Source organism: Pan paniscus, chromosome 17 (genome assembly GCF_029289425.2).
Source record: "Pan paniscus chromosome 17, NHGRI_mPanPan1-v2.0_pri, whole genome shotgun sequence".
NCBI classification, from domain to species: domain Eukaryota; kingdom Metazoa; phylum Chordata; class Mammalia; order Primates; family Hominidae; genus Pan; species Pan paniscus.
Window position 1 is genome coordinate 81,111,388 of NC_073266.2, and position 6,451 is coordinate 81,117,838.

The following is a 6,451-nucleotide window of genomic DNA, read 5'->3' on the forward strand; positions in this document are numbered from 1 at the left end:
TATGTCTTCTTTTGAGAAATGTCTATACACGTTCCTTGCCCATTTTTAAAATTAGGTTTTTTGTTTTCTTGTTATAGTTTGTTATATTTTGGATATTAACCTTTTTTTCTTCAACTTTTATTTTAAGTTCAGGGATACATGTGCAGGATGTGCAGGTTTGTTACATAGGTAAAGCATGTGCCATGGTGGTTTACTGCACAGACCATCCTATAACCTAGACACTGAGCCCAGCATCCATTAGCTATTCTTTCTTCCTGTTAGAAGTGAGAACATGTGGTATTTGGTTTTCTGTTCCTGCATTAGTTTGCTGAGGATAACAGCTTCCAGATACATCCACATCCCTGCAAAGGACATGATCTTGTTCCTTTTAATGGCTGCATAGTATTCTATGGTGTATATGTACCACATTTTCTTTATCCAGTTTATCATTGATGGATATTTAGGTGGATTTCATGTCTTTGCTATTGTGAATAGTGCAGCAATGAACATACATGTTCATGTATCTTTATAATGGAATGATTTATATTCCTTTGGGTATATACCCAGTAATGGGATTGCTGCGTCAAATGGTATTTCTGCCTCTAGGTCTTTGAGGAATCGCCACACTGTCTTCCACAATGGTTAAACTAATTTACACTCCCTCCAACAGTGTAAAAGTGTTCCTTTTTCTCCACAACTTTACCAGCATCTGTTGGTTTTTGACTTCTAAATAAGAGCCATTCTGACTGGCATGAGGTGGTATCTCATTGTGGTTTTGATTTGCGTTTCTCTAATGATCAGTGATGTTGAGCTTTCTTTCATGTTTGTTGGCCACCTGTATGTCTTCTTTTGAGAAGTGTCTGTTCATGTCCTTTGCCCACTTTTTAATGGGTTTTTTTTTCTTGTAAAGTTGTTTAAGTTCCGTGTAGGCTGTGGATATTAGACCTTTGTCAGATCGATAGATTGCAAAAATTTTCTCCCATTCTGTAGGCTGTCTGTCTGTAGGCTCTGATGATAGTTTCTTCTAACCTTTAATTAGATATATGACTTGCAAATATTTTCTCCCAATCCAGAGGTGGTCTCTTCACACTCACAGGACCATTTCTCAAAAAGATGATTCTTTCTGCATTGAATTGTCTTTGTATCTTTATTAAAAATCAGTTGACAATAAATACAAGAATTTTTCTTATTAAGCTTATGCCTAGGTATTTTTTTTTTGCTATCATGAATTACATTTCATTTTCCAATTTTTTGTTTGTATATATAAAGGTTATTAATTGTTGTAATTGTAGTTTTATAAGCTATTGTCTTATAAAATTATTTTATTGCTTGTGTAGTGTTTTCATCAATTATTTTGTGTTTTCCAGATATTTAATTATATCACACTATATCAAATAGAGCATACATAATTTTCAAATTGATTTTTACCTCTTCCTTTCTAATTCTAAGGCTCTACTTTCTTCCTCTTCTTTAAATGCATGGCTAATACCTCTAATAATATGGTAAATAGTAGTAAAGATAGAGGGCGTTCTTGTCTATATTCTGAATTGATGTTACTGCCTCTCATATTTCCCCGTTAAATTAAAAAAGTATGTTGGCTGTCAGGCTGAGTATATAAATGTTTTCTTAAGTTCTGAAAGTATCCATGAACTCATGATACATGTGTTTTTTAACATTAATGGGAATTGATTTTTTAAAAATACCTATTGCGCATCTAAATAAATGATCATATATTCTCTTTGGCTCATTAATATGTATATTTGTTTTGTTGAGCCCATTTAAAATTCTATTTAACTTCTGACAATTTTGAGTATTCAGTTTACATTGGCATTAATTTGGAAAATCGCCTTCCAGATAATTTCATCTAAAATTGTACCTATATTTTGTAAACTTCCTATTTGTTGGTTTTTCCCCAGGCTTTTCTGACATTTTTTATTCTAAAGGCTTATAATTAATATTATAGAACTTTCCAACAATGCACTGATTTTAAAGCAAAGATTGTATGCACACATGTGGCCATTGTTCATTTTTGTAATGTATTTTTTTGGTAATCAGTTTGTTTGATTTTTTTATATCTCCATCTCTTCTTTGAAAGGGTTTTTAAGATGGCAAAATTTTTAAATTTACCTTTTTTAAGAGAACATGTGAACATTATTTTCTAGTTTATATCATTCAATTTTTTATCCTAAAATGACTGTGAGTTATCACTGTTGATTTTCAGAAAATGAAATTCTTCAGTTTTTTCCACTGAGGATAGTACAAATTCTAAGCTATGGCTCTAAGAAAATCCCCAAGAAGTTCCCAAACTATTTTGAATAATAAAACTAACTTGAAGCCATCAGTTCTTGTTTTTCATGTTCCAACTGAGTACCCTTTTTAAAATCTCAGAGGGCAGTAGAGGGATACTGTAAGGTAGGAGGAGAGACTTTCTTTCCTTTTTCTTTCTTTTTTTTTTTTTTGAGACAGGGTCTTGTTCTGTTGCCCAGGCTGGAGTGCAGTGGCATGAACTTGGCTCACTGCAGCCTCAACCTCCCAGGCTTAAGTGATCCTCCTGCCTCAGCCTCTTAAGAAGCTGGGACTACAAGTGTGTGCCACCATGCCTGGCTAATTTTTGTACTTATTGTAGAGATGAGGTCTCACTGTGTCACCCAGGCTGCTCTCAAACTTCTGGGCTCAAGTGATCTGCCCACCTCGGCCTTCCAAAGTGCTAGGATTACAGGCATGAGCCACTATGCCCAGCTATATTCTGTCTGTTTTCTTCCTGTTCCTAACTCTATCTCTAACCTCATTCCAGCAAGGGTTTTTCTCTCCTGAAAGTGTAGTTTTGGTTTTAGTCCTCCTAACCTCCTAACCTTATTATGACCTTTTAGATACATCAGCATTAACTATGTGGTGCCCTTTCCTCCAAAATCTGAGTTCCAGATCCATAGAGATTCTCTACCAAATTTCTAGGCTCTGATATTCCCAACATTACAGTTTGTTCCCTCACTGTTAGAGTGGTCATTCTTGTCTACAGTTACTTTGTTTTGTTGCTTCAGGGTTCCCTAACACCTGTTTATGAATTCCTCATGTTAAATTCATTCTGTTGCAATACCTGGTGAGTCCTTTTTTCCTGCCTAATCCTTAATTAATGCACATATGTTATTTACAGTATTTTAGCATAATGAAAATTGCTCTTCTCAGTTCCTTTTGACATTTCACAACATCAGCTCCTTGAATATTATTTTTGGAATATTTTTATATGCTGTTTATTTAAAACATTTTCTTCTGCCTGGTAACAATTAAAAATTATTTTTAGCTATAAATATTTCAGGCAAACAGAAACAAATAGAAAACAATATAATCAGCAGATTCAACGGATAATTACATTTTGCATATTTGTTTCAATTTCTGTTTTCAAAGACAGGAAATGTTACATATACAGCTAAACCCAATTCTATACTTTTTCTATTCCTCAATATTGAAGGTTAATCACTGTTCTGAAGATGGTGTTTGTAACACCAGTTATGCTTCATACTTCTGAGGTAGGAGGCTGGACATGACTCAGCAGGCAAGACTTAACTCTGGCAGTGGGGTTCAAACATCAGACAAATTGAGGACTAGCTAAAACAGGGAAGAGTTGGAAGCACCTCTCCATAAGACATGCCCACCAGTGTGCCATATCAGTTTACCCTTGCCATGGCTACACCCAGAAGTTATGGATGAAGCTGTTATGGATGAAGCTGGAGGACATTATGCTAAGTGAAAAGTAATACACAAAAAGAAAAGTACTGAATGATCTCACTTGAATGTGTAATATAAAAAAGTCAAATACATAGAAAAAGAGAATAAAATGGTAACTATCAGGGATTGGGGAGATGCAGGGAGAGGGAGAAAAAATAGAGAGATATAGGTCAAAGGATCCAAAGTTGAAGATATGTAGGATGAACGAGTCTAGAGCTCTAACGTACAAGACAAGGATGATGGTTAATAATAATGTATTATATATAAGATTTTTGTGAAAATAGTAGATTTTAGGTGCTCTTGCCACACATACAAAAAGGATAACCATGTGAGATGATGGATATATGTTAATTTACTTCACTAGAGCAACCGTTTCACTATGTACATGTATATCAAAACATCAGGTTGTATATAGAGATATAAAATAAAAAAGTAAAAAAAGATTGTGTGTTTAAAATGATATTCAAAAGAGGACATTTAAACAAAAAGGAGTTAAAATAATAAAATGCTTCAATACAAAATGTTTTAAGGGAATTTAAAAAGTGGGGAAGTACTAATTTTCATGGGCATTTTGTTGAATGACACCTCTGATGCTCAAGAACTGGAGAATGAGGCTCAAAGCTGGAACAAAGAGTCTTTAAGTGCCCTACATTCATAAAACCCCTGAATATTGCAACAAGACACCTCGGGCTTAGGATGAAAAGGCCAAACCAGCTCTTCTGCTTCTGACCAGTTAGATGGCCACCCCCTTCTCAGTCTATTAAAAAGGGCAGGAATGAAGCAGTGGAGGTGATTCATCTGAGTTGTGAGTAATAAGCCTTTAGCAAGTGCAGTGAATGAAAATGCAGTAAGGATGGGCCAACAGGTAAACAGATACAGCAGGAGTATTACTAACCACAGGTACAGTTCAGGGCCTTCATCAGTGCTTCCCCCACCAGCTACAGATATGAAGCCCCTTCATTCCACACTCCCTTGACCAAATATTCAAGGTGTCTTTCTTTGGGTTTACAAGTGTCCACGATGGAGCTGGGCATGCCCATAAGTGGTAAAAGGAGGATATCAGGAAACAGTCAGGTGATATAGTTGAGCAGTATCCTATCTGGCAAACAGCAGAGGAACAGCTGTTTAAACCCTCTTTTGGTGCCACTTGGCTCTAATCTGGCAAGGTTGTTAATCAGTTCTAAAGGACCTCGACTGGTCACATGGCTCAGTCCTGGCCAATCACTGTCCCTGTTCAGCCACAGTAGTCTGTCTGAGGGATAAGAATGTGGCCTTGGACTTCATATAAACATGATGGGATTGAAGCCCTCTTTCCTTGGGGTTACTAGATGGCATAAAGTTATCTACGTATTTCCTGAAGTCATATACTGTTCTTCTCATGGTGCAGGAAGCTTTCCCTTATACAGTAGAAGAAGATGAGACCAATACTGAGAAACAGTGCCAAGGGATGAATCTCATCTTCGCCACCCACTGACACACACATACATGCGCCCGCACACACACACACAGAAAACCTGATCCACTCTGTTTCACAGTTCTACCAGCCAGCAAATGTCTGTAGTTGGTTAAGCTAGTTAAAGCTGGGCTTCAATTCTGGGTACCTGAAGAAGACTGGGGAATACACAGCATCTTTAGATGAAAACTTATTAATAGCAGCCAGGTTGGAATCTGTTTCTAAGGGATGGCTGGAGTCCTAGTTATTTTGGGGAATTGACTGAAAAGATTTCCACTTGTTTTACATACGGGGAGTGGGGGGGTGGGTGCCAATGGCACAGCTAGCATATTTTTAGAGAATATAAATTTTGCCTTATAGTTTGCCTAGATAGAAAACCATCTATTACAGGGAGAATAAGAAAAGTAAATCTGAGAGTTAAACCTTAAAATTTTTTTTCAACTTTGGTAATAGTTTTCTTTCCTTTTTTTTTTTGGAGATAGATTCTCACTCTGTCGCTAGGCTGGAGTGCAGTGGCACAATCTCGGCTCACTGCAACCTCAGCCTCCCGGGTTCAAGTGATTCTCCTGCCTCAGCCTCCTGAGTAGCTGCGACTACAGGCGCACACCACCACGCCCAGCTAATTTTTTGTATTTTTAGTAGATATGGGGTTTCACCATGTTGGCAAGGATGGTCTCGATCTCTTCACCTCGTGATCCACCTGCCTTGGACTCCCAAAGTGCTGGGATTACAGGCTTGAGCCATCGTGCCCGGCCTTCTTTGGTAATAGTTTTCAAATGAATCTCTTGCTTCTTGTTTACATCTGAGAGATGGTTTATGAATTGTATAATTCACATCTGCTTCAAGGTAGATTGGTAATATTTCAGTGGGCACATTATTGTAATTGATCAAATTCTTTGGATAAGAATGCATTTATTAATAAACAGAAACATCAGAGTGAGCTCTGAGCATTCTTTTTTGTAAGACAATTTAGGGCAATGTTGTGTTGGCTTCTATGGTGATAATCACATTTACAGAAGTATTTGGGTCAAATATAAACTACTGCCCATGTTACATTCTTTGGAAGTGATCAACTTCTGAGGAAAGACAGAGTGGCTGGTGTTGTGGAACATGTGGAATATGCATGAGAGGTCCAATGGGGAAATGCTTACAAATGAGGACTCTGGAATCGGATTACCTGAATTTGATTTCTAGCTCCACCACCACTTAATAATGTGACTTTGAGCACGCCATATAACCGTCTCTATCATAATTTCTTCATCTGTAAAATGGAGAGATCACCCAATAAAGTAACGC